We start from the raw sequence: 14,096 nt of genomic DNA, 5'->3' as shown, positions 1-14,096 counted from the left end.
TTGTCAACAAGACACTATGCAAGCTGGTAGTGGCTCCATAATGGTGTGGGCTGTGTTTACATGGTATGAACTGAGCCCTCTGGTGCAATTGAACCGATCATTGACCGTAAATCTTTATTTTCAGCTACTTGGAGAGCATTTGCAGCCATTTATGGTTCAAATGGCTCTGAGCACTATGGCACTCAACTGCTGAGGTCATTAGTCCCCTAGAACTTAGAACTAGTTAAACCTAACTAACCTAAGGACATCACAAACATCCATGCCCGAGGCAGGATTCGAACCTGCGACCGTAGCGGTCTTGCGGTTCCAGACTGCAGCGCCTTTAACCGCACGGCCACTTCGGCCGGCAGCCATTTATGGACTTGATGTTCCCAAACAACAATGGATGATAGTGCGCCATGTCACCTTCTACAGTTTTTCGCGATTAATTTGAAGAACATTCTGTACAATTCAAGCGAGTGATTTGGACACCCAAGTTGTCTCACAGGAATCCTGTGGAACGTTAGGGGATATAATCGAGAGGTGAGTTCGTGCACAAAATCCACTCTCGCGCTTATGAACGGTTGTAAAGGCAGCATGGCTCACAATTTATGCAGGAGACCAGCAACGATTTGTTGAGTCCATGCCACGTCGAGTTGCTGTTCTACCCCGTGCAAAAGGAGTCCAACACGATATTAAGAGGTTTCCCCTTGACTTTTGTCACCTCGGTGTATGTTGCACAGTGATATAGTTTTTAGATGCATTAAGTGGCATACGTGAATACTGTCTGCAAAGTATGTTGCGGAAAAAATTAGTACTGAAGAAGTAATAAATTAAAACGTCATGCCTAACGCTGTCTGAATAACGAAAATCTGGTAAGCAATAAACACCTTCCTTTCATCGTCTACTGTGGTGTGGAGCGAGGGGTGGGGGAGGAGAGTATACCAACAAGAAAAAGTTTCGTGAAGGTTTGAAGTTAGTTTGTTGGAAGTCGCTTTGTCCTGTCTTCTCAAATGCTGGATGAATATTACCCGGGTTTTTGCGCGCCGTGCGTTACAAGCTTTAGGACACATACACAGTTTCTAATTGCAATACATGTGTTACCATGTTCAACGTGTAATGGAAGAGTATACATCTTAATGAGTAGATGATGCAGCATTTTAATTTTTTCAATTCGGGCTATAATTATATGAAATATTGAAAATCGTATTTTTTGCCTCCGAAAGCCAGTAGTTACGCAACCTGTAACTGGTGCCGATTTATCTTGTTCATATAGATTTGAAAACTGTGTTGTGAGGCGTGATCGAACTCAGTCGCTAAGATACTGATAGAACCTGTGTGCGAATGGCAGAGGTCGGTGTTCGATCCTCAGTTCAGTGCACCGTTTTTGATCTGTGAGGAAGTTTCAGCAGCTGAAAAAGTGTTTAATGAAGCGCGTTTTCAGCTAATGTGAGCCGTAAGTAGGGGTCGAGACTATATGAAGCCATATTGCGCAAGGCGGCGTGCGTCCGTCAGTAGTAAAAGGTCACGCTGCATGTTTCCATAACTCATTCTGGATCCTCTCGCGAAACTGAATCAACTGAGGATGCAATTCGCTACGTTCAGGATCTTCATATACTTCACATAGATACCAACACTGCGATGTTTCAGGGTGAGAATGTGGCATGTCAACAGATCCAGATCGCCAGTCAATGGTTTTTAGAGCGAGATATCACAGGAAGCAAAGATTATTTTGCAACATCAATATTTTAACTGGAAAATGTACAGGTTTAATGGTATTGGACAATCCTGAAAAATGAAATTACAATAATATTACGCTTTACATCGTTTGAAATGATAGTAGCTGGGCGAAGTGTTAAATGTTAAGGCTAAGATAGCCGCCAGAGTTCTGCTCCTTCACTTTTCATAAACATCGGATAAGTGGCGCAGTCAGACATCCTGCTGCTATTATTATAACATTGCCCCCCTACTTGTGCGACAAATTTGACTGTAAACATTAACAAGCGATGCATCATTGCCCTCTACACTGAGATGACAAAAATCATGGGATACTTCCTAATATCTTGTCAGTCCTCCTCTGGTCCGGCGTAGTGCAGCATCTCGACATGACATGGTCTCAACAAGTCGTTGGAAGTCTCCTGCTGAAACATTGAGCCATGCTGCCTCTGTAGCTGTCCGCAGTTGCGAAATAGTTATTAGTGCAGAATTTTGTGCAAGAACTTACGTCTCGATTATGTCCCATAACTGTTCCATGGGATTCATGTCGGGCGGTCTGGTGGTCTAATCAATCGCAACGAACTGTCCAAAATGTTCTTCAAACAATTACGAACAATTGTGGCTCGGTAACATGACATCGTTGTTTGGGAACATGAAGACCTTGAATGGCTGCAAATGGTCTCCAAGTAGCCGAACATAACTATTTCAAGCAGTGATCGATGGAGCTGGACCAGGGGACAGAGTCCATTCCATGTAAACACAGCCCACGCCATTATGGAGCCACCACCAGCATGCCTCGTTGACAACTTGGGTCCATGGCTTCGTGGGGTCTGCGCTAAACTCGAACCCTACCGTCAGCTTTTACCAGCTGAAATCGGGACTCCTCTAACCAGGCCACAGTTTTGCAGTCGTCTAGGGTGCAACAGATATGGTAACGAGCCCAGGAGAAGCGTTGCACCTGGTGTCGTGCTGTTAACAAAGGCACTCGCGTCGGTCGTCTGCTGCCGTAGCCCGTTAACGTTAACGCCAAATTTCGCCCTAATGTGCTAACGGATACGTTCGTCGTAAGTCCCACATTGGTTTCTGCCTTATTTCACGCAGTGTTACTTATCTGTTAGCAGTGACAACTATGCGCAAACGCTGCCGCTTTCGGTCGTTAAGTGAAAATCGTCGGCCACTACGTTGTCCGTAGCGAGATGTAATACCTGAAATTTGGTGTTTTCGGCGCGATCTTGTCGCTGTGGATATCAGAATACTGAATTTCCCAACAATTTCCGAAATGAAATGTACCATACCTCTAGCTTCAACTACCATTCTATGCTCGAAGTATGTTGATTCCCATCGTGCGCCCATGATCACGTCGGAAACCTTTTCACATGAATCACCTGAGTACAAATGACAGCTCTGCCAACGTACTGCCCTTTTTATAATTTGTGTACGCAATACTACCTTCTTATGTATATGTTCTTATCGCTTGAAAGTTCTACTGTTCCAAACAGTTGAAAACCATGGCTTTTCCACTACACAGAAAGTATTCGGTTCTTTGCGTACAAATACAATACCTACTCTTTATCTTCTTGGCATCTTGTATCAAATATTAGTGGTGTTCACGTTCTGTAATGCACTTTGTACACAGCATAACCCAGTAACTCAGATCGATTGAGGTGGCACATTGGTAAAGACACTTCTTTCGTAATCGAATGGACTATCGCTCCAGTCACCGCCGGTCATCCTGATATACAGTGCCTGATAGAAAGCTGAAGCACCCAGAAGAAGTGATCGGATCTCAGTGTAACTTCGTACACATACACAGCCTTGGTGGATATGTATATGATTAGACTTGCAATTGTCTGTGTTAGGAAGAACGGCCGCCAGAGTGCATTAGTGTTGTTCGTGTTTAGTGTTGTTCCCAGGCCTTGTAGGTATATAAGAGGCGTGAACAGCGTCAGGTGTTGAGTGATCACTATGAAAGGCACAAAGATGCGTCTTACTCGAATGAGACAGAGCTATCTGCACCTTAAAGAGTTTGAAAGGGGCTTTATTGTGGGCGTCCATCTGGCTGGGTGGGCGGATCGTGTAATATCCCTATTTGTGGTGCATCCGGATGTAACAGTGGCTTGATGTTGGTGTGGATGGGAATGTGAGAGAGGGATACTCGACGTCAAGAGCGCAGTCGACCAGTCGACCACATCTGACGATGTTGTGCACCAAGCATATCGTAAATCCTTTACGTGTGCGCCTGCTGTCCAAGTAATGGACTCCAGCACCATCGGTCTCTGGAGTGAGAAATCACCATCCTGTGGGTAGGCTCCCGTTAACACCACAACACAAACAGCTACTTGTTGCCGTGATCAGGAAGCATTGGGTGCTGATGAATGACGGCACATTGTGTTCAACCGACCTGGAAAGAGGTCTCATACTTCCTGGAAAGAGGTTCCACTCTTCCAATGTTTTGGAGAGGCACTGCTTGTTTCTCCTGGTACCATGGTGTGGGGAGCCACGGCACGACTTCACGGCACGACTGGTAGTGATTGAGGAAACTCTGACCGCCGAACGATACGTCACGTATACCCTGCATCCCCATGTGTTATCTCTCATGCGAAAGTATGATGGTGCCATTTTTCAGTAGGAAGATAGTTGTCCACGTATGGTACTTGTCTCTGTGAGCTGCCAGCGTGATGTTGTGGTACTGGTAGCCAACAAGATCCCCAGATCTCTCTCCATTATAGTACGTGTGGGACCAGCTGGGAGGTCTACTCTGTTCCAGGAAACCAAGGATCAGTTACAATAGTTGTGGGCCAGCTTGCCACAGGAGAGGATACAACGGCTTTATGATATCCTTCCTAACCGAATCTAAGCATACATCCAGACCAGGGGGTGGAGGGGGGGGATAAAACGTCATACTGGTAAATAGGCTCATACTACCAAGTTGTTTGTAAATTTGATTGGATTTTCTAATCACCGTGAAGTTTCATTTCGTTGCCTCCTTCCCTTCTGGATGGTGCACTTTTTTTTTGTCAGGCAGTGCAAAATTTCTGGAAATCCATTAATCACGCTGGTAAGAAGTTAGCTTATTGATTTTCTAGACTCATTGGAAATAGGTGTATAGTCAAAAGCCCAAAATTCTCCGTCCTCCTCTCCCACTGGTATTGTCGGTGACGATAGGTTAAACATTCCACCCTTTATTTGTGTTTTTATCTGGCTGTGCTGTTCAGTCACGCTCAACCACTCTCTTTGCAATTCCTATTATAAGTAAAAGATATGAAACTGTCCATATTTGGATCCGTTCCCTTAAAGCAGACCCTTAGTCCCCCAGCTGTGTGTTCCTCTGAATTCCACCAAGATCAAGGTAACTATCATTGTAGATCTCTATCACTTTTCAGCGAAGCGCGCGCGTGTCACCTCCTTCACTAATTGTTTCACAGACTGCCGTTAACTGGGTTCCTAGTTAAAAAACGTTTTCTAAGCATACCGATTTTTGTAAATGTTCCTGAATAATGGAAGATAGGTCCTTCAATCACTGCATAACGTTTAACGGCAATTTTGAAGCTTGTTTTTATTATATCCGTACATACTATAAAAATGGATGTTTGTATATATCTGTGTATGTTCCACAACGCCTCCTAAACCACTGTACCGATTTCAACCAGACTTGGTACACATAACTCTTATTGTTAAGTAATAATCGTTGTGGAGGTAAGAACCACTTGCCCAACACAGTTCAGGAGATATGACGACATAAACTATGAGATGCGTGAAAAACTGCCGCAACAGTATGACGTTTAAATTTATTACTTCTTTGCTTCTAATTTTATTCTCAACGTATTTCGCAGACAGTATCCATATATGCCACTGAATCTACGTCACGAATATATCATTGTACGACACGTAATTCAAGAGATGTGACGTCATAAATACTGAGATGCGTGAAAAAATGTTGCATCATGCATGAAGTTTTAATACACCTATTCTTTACCACTAAGACACTCCTACAATGGAGTCAACTTACGGAACACCCTGACACGTGGCAACGCTTTTGACAGCTTTCAACTGCGACACGGCAAACGGCTGTAGGCGAAAACAATAGCGACGTTGAAATTTCCTGGCAGATTAAAACTGTGTGCCGGACCGAGACTCGAACTCGGGACCTTTGCCTTTCGCGGGCAAGTACTCTCCCAATGAGCTACCCAAGTACGACTCACGACCCATCCTCACAGCTTTACTTCCGCCAGTACATCGTCTCCTACCTTCCAGTGGTAGAGCACTTGCCTGCGAAAGGCAAAGGTCCCGTGTTCGAGTCTCGGTCCGGCACACAGTTTTAATCTACCAGGAAGTTTCATATCAGCGCACACTCCGCTGCAGAGTGAAAATCTCATTGTAATAGCGACGTTGTAGACACGCGAAGCAGCTGCGCCCAGCGTACAGAAGCTCTCCGCAATCTTTGTACGACTGTTTCATAATTTCAAAGGATCTTTCGCGAAATTCGTGGAAACGAAATTTTTTCGATATTATACTACAAACACAGTTCATTTTTTGTTCTTATTTCTAATAGAAAATTAGCAAAATTAATACCCCGACACTGCCAGATTTGTCAGCTAGTAACTTTTGTTCCGATGTGTGGTTAAAAATTTATTGATGAACTATAGATACGCAAACTAGACCGCTCTCAATTATCCAAACCTATTTCTCATGCTCAAAGTACCCTTTCTTCCCATTCTTATTGTTTTTAATCTGTTGCAAGCAGTGTTGCACGCTGTTGAGTTTCAAGAAGGATAGTAAACAATGTAACGTACGAAAAAGACGGTTCTGAAACTGTGTAACATTAAGTGTGGGATACATGAGGAAGTAGGGAAAACAAATAGCAACACGACTACAGCCAGATTGCAACTTGCTGAAGACACTGGAGACCTACAAAACAGAGTCAGTGATGTGTGGTCCTATCGCCTCACCCAGCAAATCAAAAAATCCATCCCTACCGGTTTTTTCAGACAGTAAAGAAATTTTATTCGTAGATTTTATGAACGTGAAAGAACAGCTCAGAAATGCAGTGTAAGGTAGTAATGAAGCTGAGATGAGCCTTTCTAAACGAACAGTGTGTTTCGCAACTATCGGTGTCGTGTTTTTTCATGAGAATGTGAGGACGCGAGCACTTCTGAGCATTTGGTCTGTATATAGCCCAGGCTTGACTTCCAAAGCTCTCTGACGCCGGCGAAAAACTTCAAGATGCTGTCCGAAGCGGCAGCAATACCAGGCGGCAGTTATGTGCAGAAGGAATTTTTCAACTCGTTAAGAGATATTATAAATGGCTGGATCTGCATCTCTACACCGCAAGCCACACACAGTGTGTGTTGTGGCGGAGGGTACTTTCTATACCATTGTCATTTTGCCCGTTTTCCTGCTTCAGCCGCGACAGTGCGGTGGAAGAATCTTGTTGGTAAACCTCCGTGTAAGCTCGAATCTCTCTGATTATATGTTCATGGTCTCCCCACGAGATACACGTGGGAGGAAGCATCATATTGCTTCACTCTTCTAAGAATGTATGCTCTCGGAAGTTTAACAGTAGACCATACCCTGATGTCCAATTCTTTCTCCTAAAGTCTGCCAGTGAAGCTTTATCAGCATTTTCGTGACGCCTAGACAGTTATGAAACTAACGTGTGAAAAAACGCGCTGCTTTCTTTATGCCTTCTCTATTTCCTCTGCCAATCGTATATGGCACGGGTCTCAATTAAGATACGGCAGAACGAGGGTTTGCTAAGCCCGCTCCTTCGTAGTGATTCCTGTGCATTCTTTCAGTAAATCTCGGTCTGACATCTGCCTTAGGTTTGTGTGGTCATTCCACTTAAAATCGCTCCATTCAAATGGTTGAAATGGCTCTGAGCACTATGGGACTTACCATCTGAGGTCATCAGTGCCTTAGAACGTAGAACTACTTAAACCTAACTAAACTAAGGACTTCACACACATCCATGCCCGAGGCAGGATTGGAATCCGCGACCGTAGCAGTGGCGGTGCTCCCGACTGAAGCGCCTATAACCGCTCGGCCACCACGGCCGGCCTAAATCGCTCCGTACGCAGACCACCAAATATTTACTGGATGTATGAAATCGTGTAATCGTACATTAACGGCTGTTTGTGCTTGTTATATGCGATAGATTACATTTGTTTGTGTTGAGGGTCAGCTGCCATTCCCTGTAACAAACATCGATCCTGTCCAGGTCTTGCTGCATTTTACTACAATTTTCTAGCGTTTTGAATTCTGTGTATACAATAGCATCATTCGCCAAAAAGTCTATGGTACTTTCGACGTAATCCACTTGGTCATTTACATACACTCAATGAAAAAAAAGACAAAAAAAAGGAAAGCAACGCACTACGAAGGAGTTATTAGAATGGGACGGAAATTGGTGGATGTGATGTACTAGTACACGTACCTACAAACAAGTAATTACAATTTCGGAACAAACTGGATGATTTAGTGAAGAGAAAGCGCTTCACTAATTGAGCAAGTCAGTAATGGGTGGGTCCATCTCTGGCCGTTATGCCTGCAGTTTCTCGGTTTGGCACTGATTGATAGAGTTGTCAGGTGGGCTCCTGAGGGATGTCGCGGCACTTTCTGTCCAGTTGGCACGTTAGATCGTTCAAATTTGGCCATAGTAGCGTTTGGCAAGCACGAAGACAAGCAGTAGAAACTCGCGCTGTGTGTGGGCGGGCGTCATCTTGCTGAAATGTAAGCTCAAGGCGGCTTGCACTGAAGAGCAACAAAACGGGGCGTAGAATATAGCCGACGTACCGCCGTGCTGTAAGGGTGCCGCAGATGCCAACCAAAGGGGTCCTACTATGAAAAGAAATTACACCCCAGAGCATCACACGTGGTTATTCGGTCCGTATGGCCGGCGGCAGTTAGGTTGTTATCCCGCTGCTGTTCGGAACGTCTCCAGACACTTCTTCACTGGTCACTGGGGCTCAGTTCGAAGCGGGACTCATAACTGAAGACAGTTCTATCCCAGTCACTAAGATTCCAGTATCCGATGTCTTAGGTGTATACTGCGAAAAATAGTGGTCCAATAACACTCCCTTGGGGTACTCCCGAAGTTACTTTTATGTCTGAAGATTCCTGTCCTTTGAGAATGACGTGCTATGTTCTGTTTGCTAGAAACTTTTCAGTCACGCAGATAGTCTGATATTCCTTATGCTCGTATTTCGTTCATCAGCGGCAGCTTGGAAATGTGTCGAACGCTTTCTGCAAGTCAAGAGATACGTCATCAATCTGGGCGCCTATATTAATTCCTTCTGTGTCTTGTGAACAAACAATGCGAGCTGCGTTTCATTTTGTGATCCCATGGTGACTCCTACGGAGAGCATTTACGGCTTGGGATCATAATACGCGAATATGAAAAATGTTCCAGCATTATACAATAGACCTACGTCAGAGATGAGGGCGTGTAGTTTTGTGGGTCGGTTGGACGAACCTTCTTGAAAATCAGAACGACCTGCGCTGTTTTCAAACCATTAAGATCACTCCTCCCGCGGGCTACGGACGCTGATGCAAGAAGAAGTACAAGTTCTTTTGGATACTCTGTGTAGAATCGAATTGGTATCCTGTCTTTCCTATGATAAGTAATTTCAGTTGCTTTTCTGTCTCTTGGGTACTTATTTCGGTACCTGTCAATTTGACGACCGTATAACGATTCAAAGGAAGAACTACAACGCGATCATCGTCAGTAAAACCGTTTTGGAAAAATACCTTTAATATTTCGGATTCTCTGTGTCGTCCTCCATTTCGATACCATTATGGTCACAAAGTGTCTGAACAGATAGCTTCAGTCCATTTACTGATTTAACATAAGAGAGAACTTCTTAGGATTTTGTGTCAAGTCTGTAGCCAGGATATTACTTTGTAGTTGGTTGAAAACTTCGCTCTTGGCTCTCGTTACACTAATTTTCGCATCGTTCGGTGTTTCGGCTACGTTTAAATTTGCAGCGAAGCTCTGTTTACTTCCGTTGCGGCTTTCTAAGGCGTGGGTCTTTCACGGTCCTCAAAACTTTAGTCTGCACCTGTCTGTCTGAGGTGTGTTTTACAATGCTCTTGAGCTTTTTCTGTTGGTGATCAACAGTGTCAGTGCTGGCGAAGAGAATTTCTTTGCGCAACTACACAGACTACCCTAGAACGCCACCCTCCTGAATCCAAATTCCCGTTCACGCCTCAGCCCACTTAGTATTTCCCACTAAACTCAAACAGCATTGCAGAGGCTGTCCAACTGTATTGGAATAGCACCTCACCACTGAATGAAATGAGGGATCCTGCCTGAAATCCTGACGTAGGTGCTTTATTCAAATGAAACTATATTGTTCCAGAGACCCTTTCGTGTCTCAGACGTCTGTGATGTATATATTCAGAACGAGGCGACGAATGAAAATTTGTACCAAGACTGGGATTCAAACTCGGGTCTCTTGCTCACTAGGTAGATGCACTAACCACTATTCCAAGCCGGCACAGTGACTTTGCATAACTGTATGCTCTACCGTAAAACGCGTCCCTCCTCAGTCGTGAATGGGAATTAGGTTTGAGGAGGGAGGCATGATAGGTCAGACTGTGCAGTTACGCAAACGCACTGTGCCAGGGTGGCGTAGTGGTTAGCGCATGTGCCTCGTGAACACGAGACCTGGGTTCGAACTCCAGCCTTGGTATAAATTTTCAGTCACTTCAATATGCATACATACAACGCAGATGTCTGAGAATTGAAAAGGTCTCTGGAGCCATACACTTTCATTTGAATCTGAAATACGTTTCTTCACGTTCTTGCTATCCAGAAATATCTTCATAACTTTCTTTATATTTTTATTTACAGCCGCATTGAATGATGTCGTAACGGTCTTATGATCATTGATTCCCTGTTCTACACTGAGTCGAAACGTTCGGGCCTGTTGGTGACCAGGGGATGTAATATGTTATGGACCTCATGTTCCAAAACAACGATGGGATTTTTGTGGATGACAATACGCCATGGCACCAGGCCACAATTGTTCGCGATTGATTTGAAGAACATTGTGAACTATTTGAGCGCATGATTTGGCTACCTAGAGTGGCCCGACGTGAATCCCATCGAAAATTTATGGGACATAACTGAGAGGTCAGTTCGTGCACAGAATCCTGTCCCGGCAACACTTCCGCAATTATGGACAGCTATAGAAGCAGCATGTGTCAATAATTCTGGAGGAGGAGGAGATAAGCGTTTAACGTCCCGTCGACAACGTGGTCATTAGGGACGGAGCACAAGCTCGGAATCGGGAGGGATGGGGGAAGGAAGTCAGCCGTGCCCTTTCAAAGGAACCATCTCGGCATTTGCCTGAAACGATTTAAGGAAAGCACGGAAAACCTAAATCAGAATGGCCGGAGACGGGTTTGAACTGTCGTCCTTCCGAATGCGTGTCCAATGTGCTAACCACTGCACCACCTCTCTCGGTTCAGTAATTCTGCAGGTAACTTCTAACGACTTGTTAAGTCCATACCACGTCGATTTATTGCATTATGCCGGGCAAAAGGAGATCCGACACGATAATATTAGGAGGTATCCAATGACTTTTATCACGTCAATGCAGTTTTGATATTTTTTTAATACATTTACTCAATTACTCCAGAGTTTTGTTTACAACCTAATGAAAGTTATTTTACAGACAGCAAGAACAGGTGCATATTGTTGATTGGAGGTTGCCGGTACGCAGAGCCTTTTCGTTACGCGGCGTAGAGCAGCTACACTAGTTGAGTGTGTGCGTAGAGTGTAGTGTAGCGTAGCCGCGCCGCGGCCCGCCGCTGTCGTCGCCGTGGCCACTGACCCGCACCGGTCCAACCCGTTTGCACGGGTCCGGCTCCAGCGCCGCTCCAGCCACAGCCAGCTCCAGTCCGCCTGGGCTGGACCAGTTCGCCCCGCCGAACAGCTCGGCTCCGTCCCGAGTTCCGCGACGACGCCCTTATTAATGACCGAACCGCCGCCATTGTGTGCAATTTTCTTCGGTCCCCGCGATGCTTTATGCATGTTATGCTGGACCTGCTGCATGAAACCTGCCGACTGCCTGCTTAGGGGCAAGGTGTCTGGCTTTCGAATCTCGACGTGAACCTAGAGTTTGCACCAGTACTATCATTAACACCAGCAAGCAGTCGCAATAGATCGCACACGTAAGGAACTCGGAGACACGGCTCTCTTGCAGCATATAATCACAGGCTCTGTAGCACTAGGCAGATTGTAACACGTGTTGCCACTCACCGTTACGAAATATAACCAGACGAGACGGGATCAGCCCTTTCTGTTACCTTCAGATACGCCAGATTAACTGCTGAGGTGATTGTCATTCATCAAGCGCTTTTCTATGCCGTCTACAAATACATCTATATACAGACCTCGAAGCCACCGAACGGTGCGTGGCGGAGTGTACGCTGTACAGCTACTAGTCGTTTCCGTTCCTGTTCCACTCGTAGGAACAGCGAGAAAAAGACGGCCATCTGTATATCTCCGTATGAGCCCTAATTTCTCTCCCACGCACGGGTTCCCGGATTCGATTCCCGGCGGGGTCAGGGATTTTCTCTGCCTCGTGATGACTGGGTGTTGTGTGCTGTCCTTAGGTTAGTTAGGTTTAAGTAGTTCTAAGTTCTAGGGGACTGATGACCATAGATGTTAAGTCCCATAGTGCTTAGAGCCATTTGATTTGAACCTAATTTCTCGTATCTTGTCATCGTGGTCGTTACGCGAAATTTATGTTGGCAGCAGTAGGATCGTCCTGCACTCAGATTCAAACGCCGGTTTTCTAAATTTTCTCACTTTCACTCGAAAGGTACGTCGTCTTTCCTCTAGGGATTCACGTTCCAGTTCCCGAAGCATCAGTGTTCGAACCTACCGGTAACAAATCTAGCAGCCCGCTTATGATTTGATTCGACATATTCCTTTAATCCAGCCAGGTAGTGATCCCAGACACTCGGACGGTACTCGAGATTGGGTCGTAGTAGTGTTCTACACGCAGTCTCGTTTAATGATAAACCATACTTTCCTAAAATTCTCAATAAACCAAAGTCGACCATTCGCCTTCCCTACGAAATCTTCACATGCTCGTTCCATTTCCTACCGCTTTCCTGCGTTACGCCCACATATTTAAACGACATCACTGTGTCAAGCAGGACATTACTAATGCCGTATCTGAACATTACAGGTTGTTTTTTCCTACTCGTCTGCATTAACTTAAATTTTTCTGCATTTAGAGCTAGCTGCCATTCATGACACCAACTAGAAATTTTGTCTAGGTCATCTCGTATTTTCCTACAGTCACTCAACTTCGATGCCTGACCGTACACCACAGTATCATCAGCAAACAACTGCAGATTTCTGTCCACCCCATCCGCAAAATTATTTATGTATATAGGGAACAACAGCCTGGGGCACTCACGATACTCTTGTCTCTGATGAATACTCGCCGTCGAGGACAACATACTAGGTTCTATTATGTAAGAAGGCTTTGATCCACTCTCACGTCTGGGAACCTATTCGGTATGCTTATATCTTTGTTAAGAATCTGCAGTGGGATACCATCTAGAATTATTTTCGGAAATCTAGAAATATGGAATCTGCCGTCGATTTAAAAGTTAACAAAGTCCTCAAATACTCATATGTACTGGCTCGACGAGTGACCTACAGGTCCTTACGAGCGTAGCGGAAGGCAACATTGTAGATCAATTTACTGAGAAATGTGAACAGAGCAAAGTAAACTGCATCAACTGATTCACTTACATGTCACAAGTGAAGGAAATCAGCCCTCGGTCACTCTTTTTAACAAATTAACCTCGTTTCGACACTGCTAGGGGTGTCTTCCTCAGAATGGTATATATTCTATAACATGGTCACAGAATTATAACTAAAAACGTATGATAGAGTATAAGTACGGAATCGTCGTGAAAGACTGGCAGTACTTATATGTCTTTTATAAAATAATAAATATGCCCAAAGGGCATTAGTCACAAAAATATTAAAGATAAAGAAAACTGTGATGGCGAGCCACTAAGGGCTGCTCGTTACTTGCGTGGTGCAGGTTGCAAAACGGATGAGTCACTTTTCACGCTTTATCCTTCTTCCAGTTTCCCGTGTTTCTTTCCTGTGTTAAGTCATCCGCATGTTGTGTCCGGGCCGTGCTGTAGTGAAGATAAGATCAACACTACCGTAGCTGCTCGTTTGTTGATGCTCACTATCTTTTCCCATTCCTTCAACTGCCTCCTGTTGGTGTGGGGGGGGGGGAGGGGGGGGGGGGCGCAGCCCAACTTTGACCTGACGCAGTCTGACGTCCAACTTTCTGTGCACGACTGGGATACCTCTGGCAACATGCTCCTGCACTTTCATTCATTTTCACAGGGTTCTTAGT

General features: G+C 44.9%; 1 protein-coding gene and 1 non-coding gene across 2 annotated transcripts in view; both read left to right on the top strand.

The window, feature by feature from the left end:
• Positions 1–14,096, top strand: part of LOC126091895 (RNA-binding protein fusilli-like) — a 1,039,987-nt gene that overhangs the window by 325,376 nt on the left and 700,515 nt on the right. The gene's annotated exons all lie outside the window — the stretch shown is intronic.
• On the top strand, positions 10,314–10,385 carry Trnat-cgu (transfer RNA threonine (anticodon CGU)). Its single transcript has one exon. It is a non-coding gene; the product is annotated as a tRNA-Thr (tRNA).

This window comes from Schistocerca cancellata, chromosome 7, assembly GCF_023864275.1.
Source record: "Schistocerca cancellata isolate TAMUIC-IGC-003103 chromosome 7, iqSchCanc2.1, whole genome shotgun sequence".
NCBI classification, from domain to species: Eukaryota; Metazoa; Arthropoda; class Insecta; order Orthoptera; family Acrididae; genus Schistocerca; species Schistocerca cancellata.
Note: the sequence above shows the minus strand (reverse complement) of the source record. Positions and strands in the feature narration are given on the sequence as shown.